Source organism: Pristiophorus japonicus, unplaced genomic scaffold (genome assembly GCF_044704955.1).
Source record: "Pristiophorus japonicus isolate sPriJap1 unplaced genomic scaffold, sPriJap1.hap1 HAP1_SCAFFOLD_136, whole genome shotgun sequence".
Classification (NCBI taxonomy): Eukaryota; Metazoa; Chordata; class Chondrichthyes; family Pristiophoridae; genus Pristiophorus; species Pristiophorus japonicus.
In genome coordinates this window covers 999,932-1,016,705 of record NW_027251029.1, presented here as the reverse complement: position 1 = coordinate 1,016,705, position 16,774 = coordinate 999,932, and the positions used below count along the sequence as shown (strand labels likewise).

Here is a 16,774-nt window from a genome sequence, read left to right as displayed (position 1 = left end):
TGGATTTTGATGCTTTCCGAATCACTGTCCGTTAAACTAGTGCTCCTGATGATGTGTAACTCTAACATCTCATCGTCCTGTTGTTGGTCTTCCATACTATGTAGTCTCTTGGGATTTCTACTCATAGCTTTGAACGCTGGAGTCATAGCTTTAAAAATAGGTTTACCCTTCAGTCGGCATGACTTCGCAAGATGCCCAGTCTTTCTGTCGAAGAAACACTCTGCCTTCACGTGTGGAGAACTTTGAGCAATGTGTTGTCCCAGGCACCTACAGCATGACTTCGATGCTTTGGTAGAATTTCCAGTTTCTGAGGCTTTTGGCTCCCTTGTTATACCTTCAAATGCTCTGATAATGACTCCACGAGACAATGTGTCGTTATTTAACAGTAGTGACCTGAGTCCTTTATTGATAACCACAGAGTGAGGATCACACCTGGTGGCCTACCTTTTATACTAGGCCAGGCACACCTGTGCAGGTAAGCTACAAGTCTCCCACTGCAGTGCCCTCTGGTGGCACACCTTGTAATAGTACAAGCAGTAACCATGTCGAACACATGACAGGCGTCACTGTGGAACCGTTTCTCTCACTCAAAGTTAGACGCACTACCGTGGGCGCCACGATGTCTAGGTAGGTAGCCATTGACATTCAGGTTCATATATAAATATATATAAATATATCGACATGCATCGTAACTGTTCCCTGGTGGTCGAGGGGTTAAGATCCGGTGCACTAACCTGGTTCGACATGTATCATAACTGTTCCCTGGTGGTCGAGGGGTTAAGAACCGGCGCACTAACCTGGTTTCAATCCTCGATCAATTCATCGCAGAAAAATAATTGAGGTCTGTGAGACGATTAATAATTGCTGTTATCACCATGAATAACAATACTCCCTGTGATAGACCGAGATTACAGACTATCTGGCTTCTTCTGCACTTTGCCGGGCACGTGATTGGGGTTTAATTTTGTAAACTGGGTGAGTTCGCTGATAGCGGGGAGACGGTAGGAGCCTCTGTGGCCCCACTGTGAGGATGTGGAAATGAAAACGGTGGCTTGGTGATCCGTGACATTTCTGTAAAGGGCAGCGGAGGAGAAGGATTGAGAATTCTCAGTGTGGGACAGAATTTGTTTCAGGAGAGCCAACACATTCCCGATCAGCACAGAGGGAGCTCACTGGTCTGCTCCTCGCTGAGGGGGCTGTTGTGCCAGAGGTTTCTGTAGTGTAGTGGTTATCACGTTTGCTTTACACGCAATAGGTCCTAAGTTCAATCCCAGGCAGAAACATTATTTTTAAACTTGCTGTGGATGAACAATCGGAGGCGAGTTTTGTCTCCCTGCAAATGCTGCCTGACCTGCTGAGATTTCCAGCATTTGCTGTTTTTATTTGCTATTTATTCTCCTGGCAAAAGGGCTCCCTTATTCATTAATTGCTCTTTATTTCACCAATAAATAGATAACTTTGAGTGAGAGAAAACGGATCCACGGGGACCTTTTGCGTGTGAGGCCAAAGTGATATCCGCGACACTGCAGCCCATCAAAGGGCGAGAAACCACTGAATATAAAGGATGAACTGACAAATATCAGGGGCAGGGCAGTCTGGTCAATGTCAAACCCACCTCTCTTATTCAGCAGTGGCATGAACGGGAGTCAGACGCCACAAAGTTTAATTAAAGACACAAATACAAGTAACACTTGGCAATTTTTTTAGTATAAAATTCTTTCACTTTATTTGAAATGCTACTGCTTTAAATCTGAAAATACACACGGTGGGATTTTATCTTCACTGCTGATTGTATTTTGTGTGCACGGTAGGAATAATCGGCGCTGATAAATTTGATAACATTTGCACCAGATTCCTGGTGTCATCGGCAATGAACACTTTGAACCAGAAAGCTAAAATACAGAGAGTAAAATGGGTTAACATACATAAGAACATATGAAATAGGAGCAGGAGTGGGCCATACGGCCCCTCGATCCTGCTGCGCCATTTGATACGATCATGGCTGATCTGATCATGGACTCAGTTCCACTTCTCGGGCCGCTCCCCAAAGCACAGGCCAAATGATTGAAGTGTGGAGGGTCCCTGAGTTAGCATTTGTTTGATTGTGCAAAAGAAGGTGAAGGGTTAATTAATGATGCATTCCTGTGAAAGCAAGATAAAAGTTTTCGAACAAGCCATCCGGTGACTGTCAGGTGAGCGCTGCTTGTGATACCTGGTGGGAATGGGCTGGGATTTTAAAGTCCCTTGTATTGCAGAACCCTCATATAGACGAACATCCCTTAACGACTGTGTAGACCTTGTGGTACAACGGTAGTGCGCCTGACTCTAGATCAACGAGTTGCGTGTTTAAATCATGTCGTGGTCATTGTTCTTTTAGCAATTGCTGTTTCACAATAACCAGTCACTTGCTGCAATATCTGTCTCACTGGTTAGTAGTGGTCGGGTTGGGGACAGCATCAAAGAAGAAAGAAGGGATGTGTGCAGTGGTGGTACAGCAGTTATCATGGGTAATTTTATCTACATCGTGATTGAGCTAAACACATGGTAGTGATGTGTTGGAGGAGAATTTCATGGAGTGTATTATGGATGGTTTTCTCAACCCAGAAGAGATCTGGCCATTCTTGACTGGGTGATGTGTAATGAGAAGGGACTAATTATCAATCTTGTTGTGCGAGGCCCCTTGGGGACGAGTAACATAATATGGTAGAATTCTTCATTAAGATGCAGAGTGTCACAGTTATTTCAGAAACTTGGGTCCTGAACTTAAGGAAAGGTAATTTTGACGGTATGAGGTGTGAATTGGCTAAAATAGACTGGCCAAGGATACTTAAAGGGTTGATGGTGGATAGGCAATGGCAAACATTTAAAGATCACATGGGTGACTTCAGCAATTGCACATCCCTGTCTGGAGTAAAAATAGAACGGAAAACGTTGCTCAACCGTGGCTAACAAGGGAAATTAAGGATAGTGTTAATACCAAGGAAGAGGAAAATAAATTGGCCAGAAAAAGGAACAAACCTGTGAACTGGGAGAAATGTTGAATTCAACAGAGGAGGACTGAGGGTTTCATGAGGAGGGGGAAAATGGATTTTGAGAGGAAGCTTGCTTGGAACATAACAACTGACTGCAAAAGCTTCTGTAAACACGTGAAGAGAAAAAGATTAGTGAAGACAACTGTAGGTCCCTTGCAGTCGGATTCAGGTGAATTTATATTGGGGAACAAAGAAATGGCAGACCAATTGACCAAATACTTCAGTTCCGTCTTCACGAAGGAAGACACGAATAACCTTCCAAATGTACTCGGGGACCGAGGGTCGAGTGAGAAGGAGTAACTGAAGGATATCCTTATGAGGTGGGACATTGATGGGATTGAAGGATGATAAATCCCCGGGGCCTGATATTCTGCATCCAAGAGTACTTAAGGAAGTCGCCCTACAAATAGTGGATTAATTGGTGATCATTTTCCAACAGTCTATTGACTCGGGATCAGTTCCTATGGACAAGAGGGTAGCTAATGTAAAAATACATTTTAAGAAGGGAGGGAGAGAGAAAGCGGGTAATTATACACCGGTTAGCCTGAATCAGACGTGGGGAAAATGTTGGAATCAATTAGTAAGGATGAAATAGCAACGCATTTGGAAAGCAGTGACAGGATCGGTCCAAGTCTGCATGGATTTATGAAAGGGAAATCATGCTTGACAAATCTTCTGGAATTTTTGAGGCTGTAACGAGTAGAGTGGACAAGGGAGAACCAGTGGATGTGGTATATTTGGACTTTCAAAAGGTTGTTGACAAGGGTCCACACAAGAGATTGCTGTGCAAAATCAAAGCACATGGTATTGGGTGTAATATACTGACGTGGATCGAGAACTGGTTGGCAGACAGAAAGCAGAGAGTCGGGATAAAAGGGTCCTTTTCAGAATGGCAGGCAGCGACTAGTGGAGTGCCGCAGGGCTCAGTGCTGGGACCCAAGCTCTTTACAATATACATCAATGATTTGGATGAAGGAATTGAGTGTAGATTTGCAGATGAAACAAAACTCGGTGGCGGTGTGAGCTGTGAGGCGGAAGCTAAGAGACTGCAGGGTGACTTAGACAGGTTAGGTGAGTGGGCACATTCATGGCAGATGCAGTATAATGTGGATAAAAGTGAGGTTATCCACTTTGAGGGCAAAAACGTGAAGACAGAATATTATCTGAATGGTGGCAGATTAGGAAAAGGGGAGGTGCAATGAGACCTGGGTGTCATGGTTCATCAGTCACTGAAAGTTGGCATACAGGTACAGCAGGCAGGAAAAAGGTAAATCGTATGTTGGCCTTTATCGCTACGTGATTTGAGTATAGGAGCAAGGATTTCTTATTGCAGTTGTACAGGGCCTTGGTGAGGCCTCAACTGGAATATTGTTTTCAATTTTGGTCTCCTAATCTGAGGAAGGACGTTCTTGCTATTGAGGGAGTGGAGCGAAGGTTCACCAGACTGATTCCGGGGATGCCTGGACTGACATATGAGGAGAGACTGGATCAACTGGGCCTTTATACATTGGAGTTTAGAAGGATGAGAGGGGATCTCATCGAAACATATCAGATTCTGATGGGACAGGACTGGTTAGATGTGGGTAGATTGTTCCCCATGCTGGGGAAGTTGGAGCAGGCTCGATGGGCTAGATGGCCCACTCCTGTTCCTAATTCTTATGTGCTTATAGCAATTGATTAACATTGAAACGAAATGTGACCTGACACCCAGAAAGAAGTGTTGAGGCAGAAGGTTAAATGGTGCATCCCTTTCTGCAAAAAATTCCTTTCACAAACATTTCTGTGACCGAAACGGCACAAAACAAAAATGTTCCTTTCAAAGTCATTAAACTCCCGAATTTCCGTGCCCCCTGAATCTCCTGAATTAGATGCCTCTAGTTTTGCCAACTCAATCCATGTCCCTTTGCAATGTTCTGCTTCCACCCACACTATGAAATGCGCTACCTACTTATCGAATCATGGAATGGTTAAAGCACGGAATGCCATTAGGCCCGTCGAGACCGTACCGACTCTATGCGAGTCCCACTCCCCCGCCCTTTCCCCGGAGCCCTGCAATTGTTTTTCCTTCAGACACTTATCCAACTCCCATCAGAAAGATAAGATTGCATCTGTCTCCACCACCATTTCAAGCCGTGCATCCCAGATCCTAACCACTCGCTCCTGTTCCTATGTGTAAAGTCTGGGAAACACGAGATCAGTTCCTGCCACACTCACAGCCTTCCTAAATATAGCACCGTCATTCTATTCTCGTAAAACCAGTTCCTGAAGTATCGGCCTGCTGTGTAGGTTAAAGCTCTGGTTATGTTCCTAGCAGTGTGTGGATCGCAATGTTTCTGTAGTGTAGTGGTTATCACGTTCGCCGAACACGCGAAAAATCCCCAGATCGAAACCGGGTGGAAACATTTTCAACGTTGTTCAATTAAATATTAGATAAAATGGAATAATTGACATTAATGGTTCAATATTAACAAAGTTGATGTTTGTTTCTGCTGATGTTAATAACCCTTCAACTCGGCTGGAGTTTAATATTTTGATATTTCAAATAACATTGTTGATATTTGATGTCTCCAAGATAAGAGAGACTAATTGATGTCCTGTTTCTAACTGCTCCATTTTTGATCGGGGCGGAGGAGTGGTGAGAGATCGGGGCCCAGGAGCGTCGTGATCGGGGCTCAATAGAGGCGAGGGCCCAGGTACAGCACGGGCCAGCCCATTCTGCGTTCGATGGATAGTCGGCGCATGTGCACACAATTGGTCCATGCAGCAGAGCTTGGTCAATGGTCGTCTTGGGTAATCCTTGCCTCTGGACCAAGACCAAACTCTGTCAAGCCCGTGTGGTGGCTGGTGTGCAACGGTCACCCCACGTTAAAAAAATCCACCCACAGGCATCTTCCACCCTTCAGGATGTAGTTCGGGACCGAGATTGTCAGGTCCCTCATCGAAACACCTGTGAACTCATCCCTTTTTAGAGTGGAAACAAATCATCCTCGATACGAGGGAGTGCCTAATACTATACTATCAACAGTGTCTCACAGCCCTGTTACATTGGCTGGTTTCTATGTACAGTTCTGTACACACTCAAACTCTACACAGTGTCTCTCACTCCCTCCCTTTTCCAGCCCTGACGGTGCAGAAAGCCCCTCTCAAAGCTGCACGTTCCGGCTGCTTTCAGTTGAGTTGTGAGAGATTATTAAAGGATCCTGCATCTCCGCCTCGCTTCACAACAGCAGATCGAAGCCGCAAACAACCCATCGACTGATCGCTCGTCCCCAGCTCCAGCGTGAGTGAGGCCGGGACTGTCATGTATTCAATCAGCATTGTAACCCATGTATAATCTGACCTAAGTTGTACACTGTGAGAACAATAACCACTATGTGGTGAACTTGTGGGAGACACTCCTAACCTGGACCTTCAGGTATAAAAGGGGAAGCTCCACTCACTTCCATCACTTGAGTGCTAAGAAATAAAGGACAGGTCACAGACTGACCTTCTCTGAAGCATGGGCCTCGTGTGCATTTACACTGTAAAGTAAGGACGTATCAATGGCGATGAGAAACTGGGATTTAAACCACACGAGCATGGCCACTAGCTGAACCGACAAGAGGTACTGTATTAAGCAATGGTTGGGACAGAGATTCAACATTGTTAAAGCATCACACACTTCTCCAGGCAGCCAAGGGCAGTCAGGCATGCCCCAATATGTAGCCATACCCAGAGGGGAAGTTCGACAGAGACAATGGCAAGCTGAACGGCGATTCACGTCATTGCAAGGGACAATGCGGCCAGTAATAGGTCCATCAACACCTGTATATGGTGCACTCAAGGACAATCACGTGGCAGTCAGTGACGATCGACTGGCAAGAGACCTTTTGTTTCCAACAGCAGCTCATGTTGGAGGCATGGAGGCAGGCACTTCGCCGGACTTTGCAGAGCTGAGCAAAATACCTTCAGAAATTGCAGAAATGAACACTGGAGGAAATCGCTGGAAGCTGAAGTTCAGCGAGTTCATGTGGAGCACGGATACAGTTCATACACCAGGACGCCACCGATAATGATGAACGTGCTCCTCAATGGCATCCCATTATCAGTGGAGCTAGACACGTGGACCAGCCAGTCCCTGATGGGTATCAAATAGTTCGAAAAGTGGTGGGCGTCCAAGGCCAGGAGGCCAAAATTATCGCCGATTGACGCACAGCTAAGAACATACACAAAGGAGATCATTCCGGTGCTAGGCAGCGCCACAGTAGTCGTGACCCACAAAGTTCGCTTGCTGTCATGAACTGGAAATTTGGCGATGTCAATGCAATTTCCTCTGTGGAGCGAATATCATGCTCACAGGTCCTGGACAAATTTGACTCATTATTTCAACCCCGCACTTTCATTTGGGCCAAGGTAGTGATTCACATAAACCCGGACGCCAGGCCAGTACACCTCAAGGCCAGGGCAGAACCGTATGTGATGCTGGAAACGACAGAAGGCGAATAGGACCGTCTGCTAAGGGAAGGCATCATCTCCCTAGTCGAATTCAGTGACTGGGCGAGCCAGATTGTGCCGGTGCTCAAGGCGGATGGGTCGGTCAGGATATGTGGTGATTACAAGGCCAGCATCAATTGGGTGTCACTCCAAGACCAGTATCCGCTACTGAAAGCGGAGGACCTCTTTGTGACGCTATCCGGTGGCAAACATTTTTCAAAATTAGGCCTGACCTCAGCTGACATGACCCAGGAGCTGCCGAGTGAGCCGAAGAAGCTGACCACCATCACGACATACAAGGGATTGTTTGAGAACAACAGATGTCGGTTCGGGATTCGCTAGGTTGCTGCGATCTTACAATGAAATATGGAAAGCCTTCTCAAGTCGATTCCAGGGACGGTGGTTTTTTAGGACGACATCCTCTTCACGGTTTACGATACTGAAGAACACCTCCACAACCTGGAGGAGATGCGACGCATACTGGACCGGATAGGGCTGCGACTGAAAAAGGCGAAGTGCATCTTTACAGCTCCAGAGGGATAATTCCTGGGGAGGAGGGTAGCAGCAGACGGGATCAGCCCTACTGCCTCCAAAACGGAAGCGATCCAGAGAGCACCCAAACCCCGTAACACGACGGAGCTGCATTCGTTCCTGGGGCTCCTGAACTATTTTGGTAACTTTCTTCCCAAATTGAACAAACTGCTAGAGCTGCTACACGTGCTCCTACGCAAAGTTCGCGAATGTGTCTGGGGGTCAGCCAGGAAAGGACTTTTAATAGAGCACGCAATTTGTTATGTTCCAACACTCTGTTAACGCTATATGACCCATGTAAGAAGCTTGTGTAACGATGCGTCGTCCGATGGTGTCGGATGTGTTGCAGCATGTCAATGCCAAGGGTCAGTTACAGCCGCTAGCTTAGGCCTCCAGAAGTCTGTCCCAGGCAGAAAGGGGATACGGGATGGTAGAAAAGGAAGCGCTCGCATGTGTATATGCAGTAAAGAAAATGCACCAATACCTGTTTGGCTGGAAATTTGAACTGGAGACAGATCACAAACCCCTAACGTCCCTTTTGGCCGACAACAAGGCCATAAATGCAAACGCATCGGCCCGCATACAGAGGTGGGCACTGACGTTAGCCGCCTATGACTACACAATTTGGCACAGACCGGGCACCAAAAATTGCGCCGATGCACTCAGCAGGCTCCCACTCGCCACCACTGAGGGGGCTACCGAGCATGGTGCTGAGATGGTCATGGCTGTTGAAGCATTCGGAAGTGAAGGCTCACCCGTGACAGCCCGGCAGATTAAAGTCTGGACAAATAGAGACCCGCTATTGTCTCTCGTCAAGAAATGTGTCCTGAATGGGGACTGGCTGCCACGTACAGGGCATGTCCTGAGGAAGTTAAACTATTTTACCGGCGCAGGGATGAACTCTCGATACAGGCCGATTGCCTACTGTGGGGAAACTGCGTAGAAACCAGATGTGCAGAGAGGTGTTCATCAGAGAACTCCACAATGAGCACCCGGGCATTGTCATGATGAAGGCAATTGCCAAGTCACACATTTGGTGTCCAGGGATAGACGCAGATCTGGAACTTTGTGTTCGCAGGTGCAACACGTTTGCCCAGCTGACTAATGCTCCAAGGGAAGCCCACCTTAGCCCCTGGTCCTGGCCCACCAAGCCTTGGGCACGCATACATGAGGACTACGCAGGTCCTTTCAAAAATGTTTTTGGTTGTAGTCGACGCCTACTCCATAAGAAACATAAGAAACATAAGAATTAGGAAGAGGAGTAGGCCATCTTCGCCCTCGAGCATGCTCCGCCATTCAACAAGATCATGGCTGATCTGGCCGTGGACTCAGCTCCACTTACCCGCCCGTTCCCGTAATCCTTAATTCCCTTAGTGGTTAAACATCTATCTATCTGTGACTTTAATACATTCAATGAGCTAGCCTCAACTGCTTCCTTGGGCAGATAATTCCACTGAATGACAAACCTCTGGGAGAAGAAATTCCTTCTCAACTCGGTATTAAATTGGCTCCCCCGTATTTTGAGGCTGTGCCTCCTAGTTCTAGTCTCCCCTACCAGTGGAAACAACCTATCTGCCTCTATTTTGTCTATCCCTTTCATTAATTTTAATGTTTCTATGAGATCACGCCTCATCCTTCTGAACTCCATCGAGTAAATACCCAGTCTCCTCAATCTATCATCATAAGATAACCCCCTCATCTGCGGAACCAACGAGTGAATCGTCTCTGTAACCCCTCCAATGCCAGTATATCCTTCCTTAAGTAAGGTGACCAAAACTGCACGCAGTACTCCAGATGCGGCCTCACCAATACCGTATACAGTTGCAGCAGGACCTCCCTGCTTTTGTACTCCATCCCTCTCGCAATGAAGGCGAACATACCATTCACTTTCATGATTACCTGCTGCACCTGCAAACTAACTTTTGGGGATTCATGCACAAGGACCCCCGGGTCCCTCTGCACCGCAGCATGTTGTAATTTCTCCCTATTCAAAGAATATTCCCTTTTACTGTTTTTTTTCCCAAGGTGGATGACCTCACACTTTCCGACATTGTATTCCATCTGCCAAACCTTAGCCCATTCGCTTAACCTATCCAAATCTCTTTGCAGTCTTTCTGTGTCCTCTACACAACTCGCTTTCCCACTAATCTTTGTGTCATCTGCAAATTCTTTTACACTACACTCTGTCCCCTCTTCCAGGTCATCTATGTATATTGCATATAGTTGTGGTCCTAGCACCGATCCGTGTGGAACACCACTAACCACCGATTTCCAACCTGAAAAGCACCTATTTATCCCGACTCTCTGCTTTCTGTTCACCAGCCAAATCTCGATCCATGCTAATACATATCCTCTGACTCCGCGTACCTCTATCTTCAGACGTAACCTTTTGCGTGGTACCTTATCGAAAGCCTTTTGGAAATAAAAATACACCACATCCATCGGTACACCTCTATCCACCATGCTCGTTATATCCTCAAAGAATTCCAGTAAATTAGTTAAACATGATTTCCCCTTCATGAATCCATGCTGTGTCTGCTTGAGTGCACTAAGCCTATCTCGATGTCTCGCTATTTCTACCTTAATGATAGTTTCAAACATTTTCCCCACGACAGATGTTAAACTACCCGGCCTATTGTTACCTGCCTTTTTTTCCCCCCTTTTTTAAACAGAGGCGTAACATTAGCTGCTTTCCAATCCGCTGGTACCTCCCCAGATTCCAGATAATCTTGGAAGATTATTACGAATGCATCTGCTATAACTTCCGCCATCTCTTTTAATACCCTGGGATGCATTTCATCAGGACCAGGGAACTTGTCTACCTTGAGTCCCATTAACCTGTCCAGCACTACCCGCCTAGTGATCGTGATTGTCTCAAGGTCCTCCCTTCCCACATTCCTGTGACCTGCAATTTCTGGCATGGTTTTTGTAATTTCCACTGTGAAGACCGAAGCAAAATAATTGTTTAAGATCTAAGCCATTTCCACATTTCCCATTATTAAATCACCCTTCTCATCTTCTGAGGGACCAACATTTACTTTAGTAATTCTTTGCCATTTTATATATCGGTAAAAGCTTTTAATATCTGTTTTTATGTTTTGCGCAAGTTTAATTTCGTAATCTATCTTTCCTTTCTTTATTGCTTTCTTAGTCATTGTTTGCTGTCGTTTAACATTTTCCCAATCTTCTAGTTTTACACTAACCTTGGCCACCTTATACGCATTGGTTTTTAATTTGATACTCTCCTTTATTTCCTTGGTTATCCACGGCAGGTTATCCCTTCTCTTACTGCCCTTCTTTTTCACTGGAATATATTTTTGCTGTGCACTATGAAAGAGCTCCTTCAAAGTCCTCTGCTGTACCTCAATTGTGCTGCCGTTTAGTCTGTGTTCCCAGTCTACTTTAGCCAACTCTGCCCTCATCCCACTGTAGTCCCCTTTGTTTTCGCATTGTATGCTCGTTTGAGACATTACTTCCTCACCCTCAATCTATATTACAAATTCAACCAAACTGTGATCACTCATTCCGAGAGGATCTTTTACTAGGAGATCGTTTATTATTCCTGTCTCATTGCACAGGACCAAATCTAAGATAGCTTGCTCCCTTGTCGGTTCTGTAACATATTGTTCTCAGAAACAATCCTGTGTGCATTCTATGAATTCCTCCTCCAGGCTACCCCGTGCGATTTGAATTGACCAATCAATATGTAGGTTAAAATCCCCCATGATTACTGCCGTTCCTTTTTCACATGCCTCCATTATTCCCTTGATTATTGCCCGCCCCACCGTCAAGTTATTATTTCGGCGCCGATAAACTGCGCCCACCAGTGACTTTTTCCCCTTACTGTCTCTAATCTCCACCCACAATGATTCAACATTTTGTTCATCAGAGCCAATATCATCTCTCACAACTGCCCTGATATCATCCTTTATTAACAGAGCTACCCCACCTCCTTTCCCTTCTTGTCTATCTTTCCGAATTGTCAGCTACCCCTGTATGTTTAATTCCCAGTCTTCGCCACCCTGCAACCATGTTTCTGTAATGGCCACCAAATCATACCTATTTGTCATGATTTGTGCAGTCAACGCATTTACTATATTTTGAATGCTGCGTGCATTTAGGTAAAGTATTTAATACTAGTTTTTATTCCATGATTTTTAGTTTTGACCCCTCCTGCAGCCCCTTTATATTCATACATATTGTCCCTTCCTATCACCTTGTGGTTTACACTTACCCCAGTGCTACTCTGCTCTGTTGCCTCCTGCCTTTTGCATTCTTTCTTGGGGTCCTGTTTATCTGCGCTCTCAACCACTCTAGTTTAGAGCCCTCTCCTGCGTTTCGAATACTCCTCGCATTGAGGCACCGAGCTTTCAGGCTTGCTTTTTTATTACACTTTGACCCTTTAGAATTTGGATGTACAGTGGCCCTTTTTGGTTTTTGCCTTGGGTTTCTCTGCCCTCCACTTTTACTCATCTCCTTTCTGTCTTTTGAATCTGTCTCCATTTTGTTTCCCTCTGTCTCCCTGCCTTGGTACTCATCCCCCTGCCATATTAGTTTAACTCCTCCCCAACAGCACTGGCAAACACTCCCCCCTAGGACTTTGGTTCCGGACCTTCCCAGGTGCAGACCGTCTGGTTTGTACTGGTCCCACCTCCCCCAGAACCGGTTCCAATGCCCCAGGAATTTGAATCCCTCCCTGCTGCATCACTGATCAAGCCACGTATTCATCTGAGCTATCCTGCGATTTCTCCTCTGACTAGCACGTGGCATTGGTACCAATCCCGAGATTACTACTTTTGAGGTCCTACTTTTTAATTTAACTTCTAGCTCTTTAAATTCATCTCGTAGGACCTCATCCCTTTTTTTTACCTAAATCTTTGGTACCAATGTGCACCACTACAACTGGCTGTTCACCCTCCCTTTTCAGAATGTCCTGCACCCGCTCCAAGACATCATTGACCCTTGCACCAGGGAGGCAACATACCATCCTGGAGTCTCGGTTGCGGCCGCAGAAACGCATATCTATTCCCCTTACAATCGAATCCCCTATCACTATCGCTGTCCCACTCTTTTTCCTGCCCTTCTCTGCAGCAGAGCCAGCCATGGTGCCATGAACTTGGCTGCTGCTGCCCTCCCCTGATGAGTCATCCCCCTCAACAGTACTCGATGTGTGGCCAACGTGATATCCGCTACACTGCAGCCCATCAAAGGGTGAGAAAGCAATGAATATAAAGGATGAGCTCACAAATATCAGGGGCAGTGCAGTCTAGTCAATGTAAACCCTCCTTTCTTATTCAGCAGTGGCATGAATGGGAGTCAGACGCCACAAAGTTTAATTAAATTCACAAATACAAGCAACACTTGCAAATCTTTTCAGTGTAAAATTTATTTGAAATGCTGCTGCGTTGAATCTGAAAATACGCACGGTGGGATTTTATCTTCACTACTGATTATATTTTGTGTGCACGGTAGGAATTAACCGGTGCTGTTAAATTTCATAAAAGTTGCCCCAGATTCGTGGTGTCATCGGCAATAAAGATTTTGAACCAGAAAGCTACAATACAGTGAGTAAAATGGGATATGGTTTTCGAGTTAAGATGCAAAGCACAACACAAATGATTGAAGTATGGACTGTTCCTGAGTTAGCATTTGTTTGATTGTGCAAAAGAAGGCGAGGGGTTAATTTATGATGGTTTCCCGTGAAAGCAAAAGAAAAGTTTAAGAAGAAACTATACGGTGCCTGTCAGGTGAGCGCTACTTGTGATACCTGATGGGAATGGGCGGAGTTTTTAAAGCCTCTTGTATTACAGAACCTTCATATAGACAAACATCTCCAGCTCACTGTGTAGGTCTGATGGAGCAACGGTAGTGTGTCTGACTTCAAATCCGAAGGTTACGTTTTCAAATCACGTCGTGGTCACTTTGATTGAGTTGATAGCCCTCCAGCAACAGGTGATGTGTGTGTCCCTCGTAACAGCCCGTGAGCACAGAGTCCTGTGTTACGGAGCTGCTCGATGTGAACCTCGACAAAACCACTGCTTCTGTGTCCAAATTGGGTTTCCTGATGGTCGAGTGGTTAGGATTTAGCGCTCTCACCGCCGCAGCCCCGTTTCGATTCGCGGTTAGGGAAATAGTACTTTTAATTCAAAACCTTATAAAAAAATAGTTCATCTATTTTACACATCTTTGTGCATCTCCAATGCAAAAAAAAAGAACCATTGATTTAAACATCATTAATTAATTCATAAAATTCTATTGTCATATGATATATTTTGCTCTGAGCAGATGAGGAGCTTTTGTGCCGATGCCATTGGGTTTAATTCTGGTAATCTGGTGCTGAAAGTGGAGATGTTTCCGCAGTGTACCGCAAATCATAGACACCATCAGAGGAAGTCTCTCGGGATCGAGGAGGACTTCCTTCCATCCAAAAGTGAGTTCTTTGATGGCTGAACAGTCCGATAGGAGAGCCACAGACCCTGTTACAGGTGGGACAGACATACGTCGAGGGAAGGGGTCGGTGGGACTGGTTTGCCGCGTGCTCCTTCCAATGCCTGCGCTTGGTCTCTTCATGCTCCTTGCGTCGAGACTCAAAGAGCTCAACGCTCTACCGGATGGACTTTCTCCACCTCGCGCGGTCTGCGGCCAGGGTCTCCCACGTGTCAGTGGTGATGTCGCACTTTACCAGGGAGACTTTGCGGGTGTCCTTGTAACGTTTCCGCTGTACTTCTTTGGCTCGTTTACCCTGAAGGAGCTAATCATAAACACGTAAGGATTCGGGGCCGGAGTTGGCTATTCGTCCCCTCGAGCCTGGTCCACCATTCAAGAAGACCCTGGCAGTTCTTCAACAGCAAGATTCAACATCTGGGGCGGAGCCAACAGGCGCCTGGCTGCAATGAGTGATAAAAAAGTGCGTTGGACAAAAGCCTGGCTAGCTCAGTCGGTAGCGCATGCGACTCTTAATCTCATAGTCGTGGGTTCGAGCCCCACGTTGGGCGATTGTATTTCTTTTCATTTAATGTTGCTTTCATGGAAAACCTCTGACCGAAACGGCACAAAATAAAATGTTCCTTTCAAAGTCATTGAACTCCGAAATTTCGCCGCGCCACGAATCTCCTGAATCAGATGCCTCTAGTTTTGCCGACTCAATCCATGTCCCTTTGCAAAGTTGTGCTCCCACCCACACTATGAAATGTGCCACTAACTTATCGAATCATGGAATGGTTACAGCACGGAAGGCCATTCGGCCAATCGAGCCCGTGCCGACTCTCAGCGAGTCCCACTCCCCCGCTCTTTCTCTGTAGCTCAGCAATTGTTTTTCCTTCAGATCCTTATCCAACTCCCGTCTGAAAGATAAGAGTGAGTCTGCCTCCACCGCCCTTTCAAGCCGTGCATTCCAGATCCTAACCACTCGCTGCTAAATGGCCATCTCCTGTTCCGATGTATGAAGTCTGGGAAACACGAGATCAATTCCTGCCAAACTCACAGCCTTCCGAAATAGAGCACCTTCATTCTATTCTCGTAAAACCAGCTCCTGAAGTATCGGCCAGCTCTGTAGGTTAAAGCTCTGGTTTTATACCTTAGATTACTTTAACTGTAGTGTAGTGGTTATCACGTTTGTCTTACATGCGAAAGGTCTCTGGTTCGAGCACGGGTGGAAACATTATTTTGGAGATTATTTTTGCTGTGAAATAAATTGAACAAAAGTCGCCCCAGGTTCCTTGTCGCATGAGCACTGAACATTTTTAACCAGTCTTCAACAGACAGAGTGAGTAAAATAAGATTGGGGAGAAAACTTCATCAATGATTCAAAATCCTTAAATAATTAAAGTTCAGTTATTGAAGTTTCCACTCTCCCTCAGTAGCAATTCTACAAAACAACGCTGTCGGTTAATGAGTGGGGAATAAAACAAATAATCTTCATCCATCCCCATCCCCCGACACACAGTTTAATTAGTTGCATGTCATTATTTTAAAGATTTTGAATGAAAGAGTTACTTTCTGAATCTGGGCTCCCTCTGTGAGGACCGCACCACGAAACGAGCAGGAAACACATTAAAGAGTTTACCACAATTGCTGACATTTCTTAGCTTTTTTCTTGTGTTTTTTCAGCTCTTCCTCCTTTTCAGCTCCTGACAGCAGATATTGCTGTGATTAAACCTGATCACAATGCAACGTCTGTCTCACTGTTTCCCCGGTGTCAGGCAGCGATACGCCTGCTGCCCTCATTTATTTCATTTGACAGGACACAAAAGTTCAAAATCAACCTGCTGGGAGCCACACACAGCACTAAATAGGCAAGATGGCCGTTCTGTGTTCAGGTCATTGTCTCCTCTGGAGATGTGGGTTCATGTCCCACTTCTGATATTATTTTGAACCAAAAACTAATGTGCGATAAAATGGAACAAGAGCAGTCCGAGGTGCATTGTCACATGATGCAAGCGACCTCGGATCCGAACCAAAGCTCCCAACACACCGAGCACAGGCTCGGGAAAACCCCGGGGGAGAGGCTATCCCGGTCACTGGGCCTTCCAGTCACACTGAACAAGTGCCCGGTCTGAAACTTTCCAGAGCAATAACTTGTATCTGGAACTTCCACCAGTCAGGATGGCCAAGCGGTCTCAGGTGCTGTGTTCAATTCACAGTCCCCTCTGGAAATTTGGGTTCAAATCCCACTCCTGACATTCAGTGTTTTTAATTGCAAACTCATTTGTTTGACACCACTCTGAAGTGCATCCATC

The 16,774-nt window shown here is 45.9% G+C and overlaps 1 non-coding gene across 1 annotated transcript; it reads left to right on the top strand.

The window, feature by feature from the left end:
- The first annotated feature begins 14,958 nt into the window (after nucleotides 1–14,958).
- On the top strand, nucleotides 14,959–15,031 carry trnak-cuu (transfer RNA lysine (anticodon CUU)). The gene has a single exon. It is a non-coding gene; the product is annotated as a tRNA-Lys (tRNA).
- The last annotated feature ends 1,743 nt before the right edge of the window (nucleotides 15,032–16,774 follow it).